The 13,829-nt window shown below is 36.1% G+C and overlaps 1 long non-coding RNA gene across 1 annotated transcript in view; it reads left to right on the top strand.

Annotated features, from left to right (window-relative positions):
• LOC150081969 (uncharacterized) overlaps nucleotides 1-2,381 on the top strand; it is a 49,076-nt gene extending 46,695 nt beyond the window's left edge. Inside the window, exon 3 of the long non-coding RNA XR_016547272.1 lies at nucleotides 2,282-2,381. This is a non-coding gene — a long non-coding RNA (uncharacterized LOC150081969). The remainder of the gene's footprint in view (nucleotides 1-2,281) is intronic.
• Nucleotides 2,382-13,829: the final 11,448 nt, after the last annotated feature.

Below are 13,829 nucleotides of genomic sequence, written 5' to 3'. Positions count from 1 at the left end.
CTAGACAAACAATTGGAATGACTGGATGGGTGAAATGGGAAGAATTTTTTTTTTTTGGCCTGATACTGTATAAGCTTGCTTTCTTGCATCATGTGCCTCTACTAATGCTAATATCCCTACTGCACTCCACTCAGTGCACCTTGTGGCCTCACAACAGTAGGGTATTAGAAGAATTCTGAATGATGTCAAAACAGCTTGAGATCCCGATGGCAAATCTCTACTTGTTCTTAAAACTTACTCCTTTTTATACCTTTTTCATATCCAGCCAGTTCCTAAAAACAGTGACAAATCCTCCCTTCCAATTATCATCCCATTGCATTTACATTGCATTGTCTTTTCAAAGTAATGGAAAACTCCAACTGCCAACTTGTATTCCATCAGTTTTAATTCGCTGTTTTTTTTTTGATTTGGTAGTTGTTGGCGCATCGGCTTCTGTGGCCATATTGCACCTCCCAAGGTTTTTGCAGTACTTTGATCCAAGCCCGAGGCGGGAATCGAACCCACGACCTTTGGGTTGCTGGGCAGGTACTTTACCCACTCGGCTAACCCGGTTGGCTAATTCACTGGTAATAATATTATATTGGTTTATGTTACTTTAGAAAAATTTGGTGAAAATCAAGCTGCTGCACTTGACATCTCCAAGGCTTTTCATCATATTTTATGGCCACCTGTTTTTTTGCAATTGGGTATCCAGTTTACTCTCTACAATCACTGCAGTGATTGTAGAGAGCTGTTTTTTAATTTCTCCACTAATGCTGTTGTTCCCCCAGATTCTTTTCCTCTTATATATTAATGACCTTGTCGATGATGGGAACTATATACATTTCACCATCCAGTTTCGGAAACCTTGCCCTGCACAAGCGGCCTCAACTTCTCCAACGAGGTGAGGACAACTTAGTTATCTTCAATAATACACAGATTTCTCGACAAGGTCACATATCTCTATTTGGAATTACACTAAGTTCTAATCTCTTTTGACATAAAAGGTATGCAGTAGCCGTTATCAATCCACTGCAGGATGGAAGCCTCCTCAATTCATGTTGAGGGAAATGGACCATAATCTGCCACACTGGTCCAGTGTGGATTGACAGATTGACCATATTTAGCAGTAAGGGGCTTGAACACTGGTCTACTTATAGAGTGTGTGGCGCTGCACTCCCACTCCTGGCTTAAGCACCTCACAAATACTGCTTCTTCTAAACTACCCAACTCTGTACAAATCTCTAATTCTCCCTACCATGGAAGGTTGTTCTCATATAGTGTCTCCCAAAAACCCCTTTCAGGAACCTAGTCTCTTCAAAAGAGGGGAGTTATGTTGATCAATGACCCATCCCGTACATCTCTCCCCCTGTCTTATAGAGGTTCACTTTCTGCTGCATGCCTGTTCTATGGGTGCTGTTCTCATGCTGCAGTCAGTTAGCACTCATTCACTTGTTCAACTCCAAACTTGCAGAACCAATTTTTCCTCTTTTTCATTTTTCCCCCTCTACTTCTTTTTTCTATTTCTCCAAAATTACAATACATCATAAGTGTCATGCTTACTAAGAGCAGAATGACTTTTGGGTGCCTCTTTCTTTGCCACTCCCAAACACACCAACTGCTACATATAAAACCTCACCAGATTTTTTACAGTACCTACACAGCCCAAGGCAATTTCTGTGCTACTCACTAAATGAATAATACTGGAAGAGTTTTGGTGCATATCCTTCTCATTATCCCTTCATGCCATAAAGCACCAGTTAATCTAATTTACATGTTTTGCAGGCTGAAAATAAATCCAAAATAACTAATGAGGAAACTCTACTTTTATCGGAGATTAGCTAATTACAGCCCTGCTTGTAATTAGCTGGTTTCAGGTATACCTGTAGGAAATTTTTCAGTCACTGATGTACCTAAAAGTCAACGTGATGAAACCACCACACCTCTCACAGAGGACAACTGAGGGTTCAAGACAATTACAATTTGTATGGGTGGGAGGATGAGAGAAATAATCTAATTAAATACAGAGAGAGGGAAACAGCATCAAAAAATTTCTGTAATGCCCCATAAAACTACACGATATGCCTCTGGCATGAATATATTAAGGTGGGGGCTTTACTTGCAATGGACTACATTTGACTGTATAGTGTACTACTTGATTTCAGAGTATGAATCTGTTCCAAGGGGATGTCACTTTTTTTTTTTTTTTTTTTTTTTTTTTGTAGGCTAAAAATTAAATTACTGCATTAAAATGATGTTTTTTTTAAAAAACATTTATGTTAATTGTGTTTCAACCTTTCAGGATCTAGAGAAGAAACAAGAAAGGCAAAGAAAAGGACTACTGTATATTTGAAAAGAAGCCTTTGATTCATTCTCAGCACCACCCAACATTCTGATTTGTGTAATAAACTGCTTTATTATAGCTCTTCTTTACTCGGTGTGATGTAGCCTTTGGTCTATTTGAAATTTAAAAAAAAAAAACCATTAAATATGTAAATGATAGCCATACATACATTCAATTCCTAGTCCAGTCTTATGGTATCCTATTACAGGTGACCCCCGCTTAACGCTGATCATTCGTTCCGGAAAAACAGAGCGCTAAGTGAATCCGCGCTAAGCGAGCGCCGCTTTCCCATAAAGTAACATATGTATTTGTGAGCTGCGGTCGGTGCCATAGGATATTTCCTAATCAACAATAAACGGTAATGAAAAGATGCACAAATGTCGGTCAAAATATTTAATATTCAAATATTTGCACATATAAAATATTTTGCATTACATACGTATAATTATGTAGTAACTACTTGTGTATCAAAAGTAAACTTAAAATTCCATTAAAATAATGAATTTATTTGATTTAATTTAATGGATGAATTTAATCATGAAAAATGTGTGGATTTTGAGTTGAACTTTGGCCCTCTTCCAAATAAACTAAAAGGGGTATTAATTTTAAATGGCCCGCAGTTTAATTACCACCCAACAATAAAGTCAACTGATCCTTCGCCGCTTTGAAATTTGGCATATTTTTTGTTCTTTCAATATGAAGCTTCTTTTAGGCATTCGTTTCCACAAAAGTCCCGCTTCATCTATGTTAAAAACTTGTTGAGAAGTATAACACATAATACCCCTCTTCAATAATTTTAACAAGTTCTTTTTTGAAAGTTTCGGCTCCTTGATCTGCACTAGCGGCTTCTCCCTGGATTTTAAATATATTCTACCAGCCCTTACCAGTTTTAAATGGTTCCACATTTTTTTTTTTTTTTTTTTTTTTTAGGCGAGTTTTCTTCAGATCATCATATTGGCTAATCTCTTTCTCTCTCTCTCTCTCTCTCTCTCTCTCTCTTTTTTTTTTTTTTTTTTTTTTTTTAAATATTTAACTTAACTGACTTCTGCATTGGAATATTATCTTAAATAAAATTAGTCTTTCCATTTCAATCCTAATAGCCGGCCTAGCCCTAGTTGCTTGCAGTGGAACAGCTATCTTTCCCGCTGATAAAATTAATTTTTTATAATTGTTCTTACAGTTAAACTTGCAAGTCCTAAATTACGGCACACATCCGCTTGTCGTTGACCGGAATCGATTCGCTTCAAAACGTGTAATTTAATTTTCAAATTCAGTCTTTTTCTTACATTTATAGTCTTCGTACTGCGCCCAGACGTTGTTGCTTTTTCATTCCTGTCGGTCATTATTAGCTCTTCGAAAATATAACCGCGTTGGTTGAATTTATTATGATACAATGTTCAAGTGAACTTTCCGTTACGCACGATGTCTAATACTGTACTGAGTGATGACTAGACTTCGGATAAATGCATATAACCCAAATATTACAAGCAATATATTTGATCATTTTTTAAAATGTTGATCTCGGAACTACGTAACAAGTCACTGTACTGCAATTAAATTAGCGTGCGAGAAAATTTCACTGAGCGTGGGAAAATTCCTCAAGTCGGCGTGGGAAACGTTTTAATGCTGTTTTGCTATTCATTTTCAAGCTATCGACTCCATCAAATGAAACGATTTCGTTAAATATGTCAAAAAATGTAATCTGTAAAAGAGCTTTATAGTGATCTGTAAAAGAGCGTTATAGTGATCTGTGACAGCGTTATAGTCAGATACGGGTTATAATATAAGAACAGCGTTATAGCGAATCAGCGTAAAGCAAACCGCGTTATAACGGGGGCCTGCTGTATACATAACTCCACATTTTAATTAGAAAAGAAAGAAAGAAAGAAAAAAAAAAAAAAAAGCAATTCTCAGTAAATATTATTTCTCAAACAAAGCAAGCTCCATCTGCAACAATAAGTTGCTTGGGTATTTCACATAAAAAAAAATTATTTTTCTCCCTTTTGTTCATATAAATGACAACTCTATCACACACTAAGTTGCCCCAGTCTTGTACTATTTCAAAGAGCACAATATCATGGATTATGAAAGTGGCAATCTATTCCTTATTATTTTTGTTTTGATCTTTTTTGGTGATCAAATTTGTCAGATTATTAATTTTCAGATACGTTTCATCCTCTAGAAGTTTAATTTTGTTAGCATGATCACTGGTATTAATTATTACTGGTGCATTACTCTTATCTGCTTTTAAGATGTCTATTCTTTTGTCACTTGTAGTTGTTTTATCGTTGTGCACGATGACCAAAAATTGTTGTATTTTTATTTTTTGCATGTTTGTTTATAATTGGTTCTGAGTAAACATTGCATCACTTTTAAGTTAATTGTACTATGCATATTCTGGATACTGGTGTTGATCTGAGCCAGGAAACCTAAGTATAGAATTTGCTTGGGGGGGGTGCAAAATTAGACTTGGGTTTAGAGTTTATGATGCTACTTCAGTTAATTTGTCACTGAGGTTAATTATGCTTGGTAATGGTTTCTCAAGGGACGGGAGCAGTGGCTCTATTTATTATTAAAAATGGAAACCGGAGATCTTACCTGTAAGATGTTCTTGTCTGTGAAGATTATCTCATCTCACTTATAGTTCTAGATGAATGGGCCTTCTAAAGCTGGTGTAAGTTCTGCTTTGGTGGATGCCTGTGGAGTGGCTTGGCAATCAAACAATGGGTATCCTAGCAACTTCATAAACAGGACCCTCAACACTATAGGAAAAAAATTCAACAACCCCAATACTCCCCAAGATAAGAACAATAACCAATTTATACATATTCCATATGTATCCTTAACAAATGAAAAAACAGAAAAAACTACCCAACATAGTAACTAGATTTTTGGGAACACACAAATCAGATACCACCTTCCAGTTATGACAGAGGGGCAGAGTTGAAAGTTCTCCCAAACCTGTTTTAAACAACATTATATAAAGAAGCATTTTATGATTGGGGTACTGAAACAAAGGGATGCAAATAAATCACATTCAGATCCACATATTCAAAAACAGACTAATACAAATAACACTACAATCAATAACCCCAGGAGATCCCAACAAATGGCCCTGAGGCAGTATAGAGCCTAACCCCGCATCCTAAAGTTTTTTTTTTTTTTAGCAAATCCCACTTAATCCCTAAAAAAATGCTTCAAGGCAACCTATAACCCTGGAGATCTTTATCTATCAGTACTTAATGCTCAATAGTTAATTCTAATAACTTTTAGCCATAAAAATAAAATGTAACACATGGGTCCAGAGTAATCATATATATGATCACTGTGTGTACACACAGTGATATGATCACTGTGTTATCAGTGATCATATCACTTATGACCACTTCATCCATGATGGACCATGCCAAACAGCTTTGTACTCTAGAGCAGTGCTAATTTGCACCTGGTCATGCAAGTCAAATTGATAAAATAACAGTTGTGGGACATGCTCGCATGTCAGAAATGACGGCATGTCTTGTAGTTTGCTCACCGTCATTAAGGGGCACAAAGAATAGTGTTGAACAAGTCAAGCACCATTTCCCATCGACAGGACTGTAAAGGATTATGTAAGGTGGATGTTTGTGGTGAGTGAAGAGTGCAGTACATTGTATGGACTGAATGGCAAGTCACCATGCTACAGTTGACACTGCAATACAATGTGGGGAATGCAAGAACAATATTTCAAATTACTGTGTGACACACTCAAACGCACAGAGTTCCACACCAGATAACCCAAGAGACATCCTCTCCTCCCTACGGTGTCAACAACATACCAGTTGGACACTGGAAGATTAGAAATGAGTCCAAATACCTGGTGCAACATACTGAGGATGTCCTTTGTGCGGTGCAAGCAATGCTAGTCCACAGACCAATCATGCATGATTCCCACTGTTTTGCTGGCAAGTACTAGGACCCCTGGTGCATATGGAATAACATTTCACTGGTGAGGTCCACCAGCTTTTAAAAGACCATATGCACCCTTTCTTGTTGCATTTTTTCCCAGACATAAACGGGATCTTCCAAGACAACAGTGTGCTGTGTCATTGGGCTTGCACCATGCACAAGTGGTTCAAGGAACACAATGAAGATATCACCAATCTTGAATGGCCTCCAAATTCACCCGACCCCAGTCCAAAGTGAGGAAAATGAAACGAGAAGTGAAGCATATGGACATGCATCCTTCATGTATTCCAACACTGTGGAAAACTTTGCAGGTAGTATGGCTACAGACATCTAGTCAATGCCTAGGCAAATAGTGGCTGTTATCCAGGCAAACAGTGCCCCAGCACAGTGGTCTCAAAATATTTTTTTCTAAATCACATAATTTGAAAAGATCACAATCTAATTCCATCCAAAAATACAAAACAAAACTGAAATTAAAGTACAAAGTGGTATAAATCAAATCAACAGCACTTTTTAGTGAGAACAATGTGCTTGAATATTTTTCATTATTGCTGTATATCTTGGTTTCATATTTTGGGACATAGCTGCCTGAAGATCTGGTTTCAAGTTAAGTTTATTTCTAACCATAGTCATTCCACAGAAAGTCACCTCACATAGGTATGTGGCACGTCCAATGGGCAGGAGCAGCAGTGCGTAGCACACGCTTCTTGATTAGACCGGGGTTCGAGCTCGTGCCGCCAAATACGGAGGATGTGGAAAGGTCAGGGAATGACCACCGCACATCCCTGGAGCAATATGGCCTTAGTTGCTAATACTCCTAAAAACCAAATAACAAACATAGGTATGTTGATCCAAATGGAAGGATTGAATCGCTCGCTCTGCTTACAACAGGATACTCATTTTTCAAACCCATCCAGAAATTATGCAACAGTTTTTTGTGAAATTCAGCTCTTAAATTTTCATCTTCCCTGATGTCAATCAGCTGTTGAATCTTTACAGTTTCAACAAATGGACTCAAAACACATTGATATTTCCAATTTTTGTAAGTGCCCAAATATAGTTGTTTTTATTAGTGATATATTCAAATCATTTTTGACAGAAAAATCACTTAACAATGGAAACATTTCCAAACATCCTTTTTCAAACTGCTCTCTCCGGAGTGTTAGTTTTTTTCTAAAAGCAGTTACCTTCTCGCACATCCTTAAAACATCGCCTTTACCTTGGAGAGATAGATTAAGGTTGTTAACTTTTTTGAAAATGTGTGCGAGGTACTGACAACCACTTCTCGCCACAAAAAACGGCCCATTTGCAACCTTTCTCTTTTTCTAAAAGAAAAATCCGTAACTCACCTTTGAGTTCAACAACTCTTTTGAGAACTTTACCATGCGATAATCAATGTACCTCTGTGTGATATAAAAGATATTCATGGTCACTCCCCATCTCACTACAAAGTATTTTGAAAACTCTATTACTCCAAGGGCTATTTTTAATAAAATTAACCACATTAATCACATCTTGCAACATTTTGTGTATTTCGGGTTCCAACTTCTTTGCTGCAATAGCTTGCCCATGGATGATAAAATGAATGAATTTCGTGTGTAGTGCTATCTTAAGAACTTTGCCCATAAATCCTTTTTTTGTTCCAGTCAAAGCAGCAGCTCCATCGCTAGTAATACTCAAACAGTTTTTCCACAATTTTGTTTTTATTGAAGAAACTGTCCACTGTTGAGAATATATCTTCTCCAGTACACCTTTCTTTGAGTGGCTCACAAAAAAGCAAGTCTTCTTGTATTTCGTTATCAAAATCGAATCTAACAAATAAAGCTGAGACATGTTAGCTATGCCTGTACTTTGATCCAACTGCAGAGAAAATTTTCCACACAGTTATTTGTTCTATTATCTGCATCTTTAAATCTTCTGTACTGGTTTCCATTTGTTGTTGTTGTTATTTGGTTTTTAGGAGCATTAGCAACTAAGGCCATATTGCTCCGGGATATGCGGTGGTCATTCCCTGAATGACCTTTCCGCATCCTCCGTATTTGGTGGTGACGGGCTCGAACCCCGGTCTAATCAAGAAGCGTGTGCTATGCACTGCTGCTGCTCCTTCCCACCTGGCTACGGTTTCCATTTGTCTTCCAACAGTATTTGCCGACAACGGAATTGACTTAAGTTTGTCAGTGTACTCTTTACCGTGTATGATTTCCATCATTCTTACTGCAGCAGGCAGAACTAGGGTTTCACTAATGGTGTGCGGCTTCTTCTCTTTTGCAATAAGGTAGGAAATCTCAAGAGATGCAAACATTTGTCATTAATTTTCGTAAAGTTTTGAAAAACAGTGGTCTGATTATTGTATGACTTTAAATGTCATTGAAAAATTGTACAGGTTTCTCTTCATGCTCTGGGTGCTTAGTTTTTAAATGTCTTGTTAAGCATGATAATTTCATGCTATCGTTAGCTAATATCTCAAGACAGTACACATATGGGACATTGTTCACAATTGATGATGATAAATGTAAAACCAAATTTTAAAAGCCTGCTTGATAATTTTGAATTTTCTTAGAAAGGTTCTTGTTCAAAATTAAGTTGGCATCATTCTTAGTTCACAATGTGGTTGATGAAGTGCTCGTACTAGGAGAAATATCAGTCTCAGTATGTTCTTGTTGATGAGTGTTTGCGGAAGTATCAATTCAAGGTTTCTTTGCACCTATTTTAATAAGCCAGCTGTCCATTTTGTGGTGGTGGTGTCTAATAAGAAATAAATTTAATTAGTGAATTAACGTCTTATAAGCAGAACTGAGAAAGATACTTATTAAAAGTATTTTAAATATGAAATACAAGATACTTTTTTCCAAAAGTATTTTAAATACTTCATCTAAATAATTTACAGTATTTTAGATACTTTTTAAGTATTTAAGATACTCTCAAAGCACTTAATATACATTTTAAGTACCTTAAATACTTTTTTTTCTGAAATATACCAAATATTTTTCAAAATTATCTTTCATTTTAAATACAAGATACTGAGAATAACTATTTAATATTATTTTAAATTCTTCCCAGCACTGGTGATAAATACACATGAAGATTCTTACCATAGTTTTTTTTTTTAAATATAAACACAATTCCATAAGTAATGGCAGTCTATGGACGAATACAGCTACGATGCTCGTGGTGGCGGTACAGCTCAGTGATAGCAGCAAGCTCGATCCATCCTTTCTTAATCTACATTTGTTCAGTAAGTTAAACAAGGATGGAAGATATCCTCAGAGCCAAAGCAAGCACGTGGCTGCTTCATTTCGGACATGGGCGAAACCGACAGCATGATCAAATAAAGCTGCATATTGAAGTATTAAAAAAACATTTATTTATAATTTTTATTTTCAATTGAGTTTTGAAAAATGAAAGTTTTCATAATTTATAAATATTGATTTATTGCAGATTATCTCGTGCACCCAACTTTGGAGACCACTGGCCTAACACAGTATTAAGTAAGTGGTCACCACGTGTATATATAGCCATAACCTGTTAAGTAATTATTACTTAATTTCTGGTAATTAGTCAATTACCAGAAATTAAGGTAACTGAAAAACAAAATTAATAAGCAAACCATTTTATTTTTAAATTTGCAGTTACCACTGAAGAAGCAGAAAAAACATCCTCAAAATTTGATTTTTAGCCTAATAGTAATAAACAGATCCAAACTCTACACACAGGTGAAGTGCTTTCATTTCAAATAATTTGAAAAACAGTTGCATGTTTGAAAAACCTGAAGCATGCAAGTAACTCACTCAAGCTGCTGGTGATTCTCCTTGCTTGGTAGAAAGTCATGGTATTTCAAGTACAGTCTACATAGCACAGTGATTGAGATGCTCTGTAAAACAAAAATTTTTTTCCAAAAAACCAAAGTGATGTTCATCACTTTCTTCAATGGTAGGAGAAGAGAATCATTCACAAGGAAATTTGTTTTTCCAAGCAAGACAGTGAATACAGAGTGCTGTGCACAAGTTCTGGATTGTTTAGTTAAAAAAAATTCACCAAGGCCTGTTTTGAAAAAAAAAAAGGGGGGGGGGGAACTGGTTCCTGTTGCATGGCTAGACTGGATCCTGCACTGATTATTAAGGGACTTCTGGCAGTATAAGATCATGGAACTAAAACACTCCCTTATTTGCCTGATTTATCCTCCCCTTCCCGACTATTACATGTTCCCAAAAATCAAATCCACATTATAGGAGATTTACAGATATTAGTGAAAAAATCTGAAAACATAGGAAGTATTAACAAATGCACACAGCCGTATTCTTGAACAGCCTTAAACTTATCATGTGCAATAAGAATCTCTCATTTTAATGCTTTAACAAGTCCCTATGTTACAATATTATTCTATTATACTGTGATGCATTATAAAATATAGTCTGGAAGAAGTATTCATAGTGGAGCATTACTTCAGTTCATATGGAAATGGACAAGGTAATCAAATAACAGAGGTGCATAATTTTAAAAACTATGCACCAGTAAAACACACTTTACAGATATTAAAAAGTCTGGAAACATGGAGTATGTTTTGATTCAGCATACAGGTTATGCTGAAAAAAAAATCTTTCTGCTGTAAATAGGGGACTAATATTTAAGAAAATTCTTTAGTCACCAAAGAAAATCCAAAAAAATTCAAAGAATGATTCATATGTTAGATGCATTTCTGTGTTAGGTTGAGTTGTATATCCCCCATGCAAGAAACATGGGGATATACACAACTTAGATGTTTCTTTTATAAAATTTGAATAATGATAAAAACCATCATAAACCTTTCTAATTAGTGAGCTGGGGCATGTATTCACTTAGGTATTGGGATCAAAGTAAAAAGTCCTTTTGATATGTGTGACCACATATGCCATACAAGCTATCCCAACAGAGTTGGCTTGAAGTTTTTGTAGAATTTGTAAATTACCAGTGGTCATAAATACATGTAGTTCATTCCTAGCGTGCGTGTGCTCATAAAGCGGGAATTCATTTCCCATAGACATAATGTTAAAAATGAGGGTTACGTTCTCAACAGTGAGATTAGTTAGCTAATTAGTTTGTTTAAACAATGATTGATTTATCCAAAGGAATGAAAACATAGCCTGTAAAATCAAGCAAATTATAATAATAGAGAAATGATTTATGACTTACAAATGGGCGCCTCATAGCCAGGTGGGCAGGAGCAAGACTACGTAGCACACGCTTCTTGATTAGACCGGGGTTTGAGCCCGTGACCAACAAATACGGAGGATGCGGAAAGGTCAGGGAATGACCACTGCATATCCTCAGAGAAATATGGCCTTAGTTGCTAATGCTCCTAAAAACCAAATATCAACAACAACTTACAAATGTTAAAGAATGTTTATTCTTTATCATCATCATCATCACCGACTCAATGCACACTCGTTGATCACTCATTATTGGCTCAGCACTTGGTTTGTTGCACAAAATGGAGTAGTCTTCTTCAGAAACACTTCAAGAGGCATTTGTTTCCCAGATAATCTTCTCTTTTCTTTATAAATTTCAGGATAGCATGCATAAGCATTTTTTAATGGAATGCACAAAGTGCAACTAACATGATACACGCGGAGTAACAAGTTCACAAAGCTTAAAAAAAAAAAGAAAAGGAATGAAGATAAGATTCTGAAAATTTGTTTTTTATATGATTGAAGATTTCTGATTGAAGATCAATAAAGGGGAAACACATTTCACCATAATAACGTAAAAAACCACACAATTCCAGCCTTCGGTATTTTCGCAAATGCAATAACATGGAGTTTACTACTCTTTTATAATTGCTGGTACTAACAGAAAAGCCCAAAATAAACTGGAAAGTGCAAATTGTTTTTATTGTTTTATGATCATGACCTCCAGAAATGTGTTTTAGAAAAATATCACAAAGTCGTTCAAAATTGATTCTTATAAGAGAACATAATTATGATAACGATGAAAGCATAGTTATATAGAAAAAAATTCAACTTTCGAGGTCTTGGAATGAATTACAAAAAAAAAAAGAGGAAAAAAGTGTTATTGGGGTCACAATATGATGTCCCTGGAACAGATTAATATCGTAAAACGGGGTGCATTGTATTGTATAGCTACAAGCATAGTTTGAAATGCGGTGTATGTGAATGTTTAATGTTCATTTTTGCAATTAATCTTCATCTTGATTTTGTTGATACTTGGGGGGAAAAAACTTGTAAAGTGGGAACTGCCTGTAATTTACGACCACTGGAACTTGCAGTATTATGTGATAGCAATATAAATCCTGCTATCACATAGCAGGATTTGATCCCGCTCAAATTTCAGAAAATAACAGGGGAGGGGGTAGAGCAGCAGACAGCATGCAGATCATTCTGCTGTGATCATAAATAGCCCTGCATTTTTTTTAATTATGCAGTTTAAATCCTGCCAACTAAAAAAAAAAAAACAAATGAATAGGAAAATCGTGCTACTTTTTAGATGTGGAATTTAGTGCATCACTTTTCCAGGAAATAATTCCTTAGTCCTGGAATTTTTCTTATAGTGAATGCAACCATTCACAAATAAAAATTTATCAACTTATGATAAATAATTTCACAGAACATTTCAATGCTTCATTCTACATATCAAGAAAGCTTAAAAAATCTTCCAAATATTTAATCAGCTAGCTCATACTAATATTGAATTTGGATACAGAGCATGCTGAAATAGGCCTGTTCTGCAAAACATTTTTTTAATCTCAAATATTTTACTCCAAATAACTTTGTATGCAACTCCTTTGTATGAGCTCTTTGAAATCCAAATCTTAACACAGATGTTATATACATTATTAGGAAATAACCAAAAAACTAGTCTTCTAAAGATGTACTGCTCTCTTTCTACTATACAGGGCGTCTCAAAAATACACAGCATAACTTCAGGAATGAGTTCCTCATATGTAGACAATAAAAATATTTTATATCAACATAGTTCCAGAAATGCTTGGTTTCCGAGTTTTGAAGGTCTGTCTATGACACTTAACTGTTCACATTGCCTTATAGTAATTGTTCAAAATGTCCACCTTCTGCCTGAATACAGACCTCACATCGATGTCTCATAGAGTCGCGAAGACGATGCGAAATTCCTGGCATGTTTCGTATTGTCTCACAACCTGCCACAATTTGATTGCGGAGAGTTTCCACATTAGCTACCGGAGTAATGAAAGTTTTGGATTCCGTCTCGTATGAACTGTGCTTCATCTATGAATATAACTAAGGCAGGAAAGTGAGGAGTTGTACCACACTGCTGCAAGAACTACTGCAGAACATCACTCAAGCAGGGTAATCTGCTGGTGACAAGGCCTGTACCCATTGCAGATGGTAAGGATAGAGTTGGTGTTCTTGCAACACTCTCCAAATAGTCAAACGTTGAACAGCCAGTTGCATTGCTATTCTGCATGTGCTGATTCCAGGAGTGGCATGCACAACACCCAAAATCTCTTCCTCTACTTCAGGAGTCGTAGATCTTGGCCATCCTCTGTTGGCAGCATGAGGTGTTGGCACATTATGACCCGCGTAGTCCA

Source organism: Mastigoproctus giganteus, chromosome 8 (genome assembly GCF_048544385.1).
Source record: "Mastigoproctus giganteus isolate SK-2022 chromosome 8, ASM4854438v1, whole genome shotgun sequence".
NCBI lineage: Eukaryota > Metazoa > Arthropoda > Arachnida > Uropygi > Thelyphonidae > Mastigoproctus > Mastigoproctus giganteus.
Note: the sequence above shows the minus strand (reverse complement) of the source record. Positions and strands in the feature narration are given on the sequence as shown.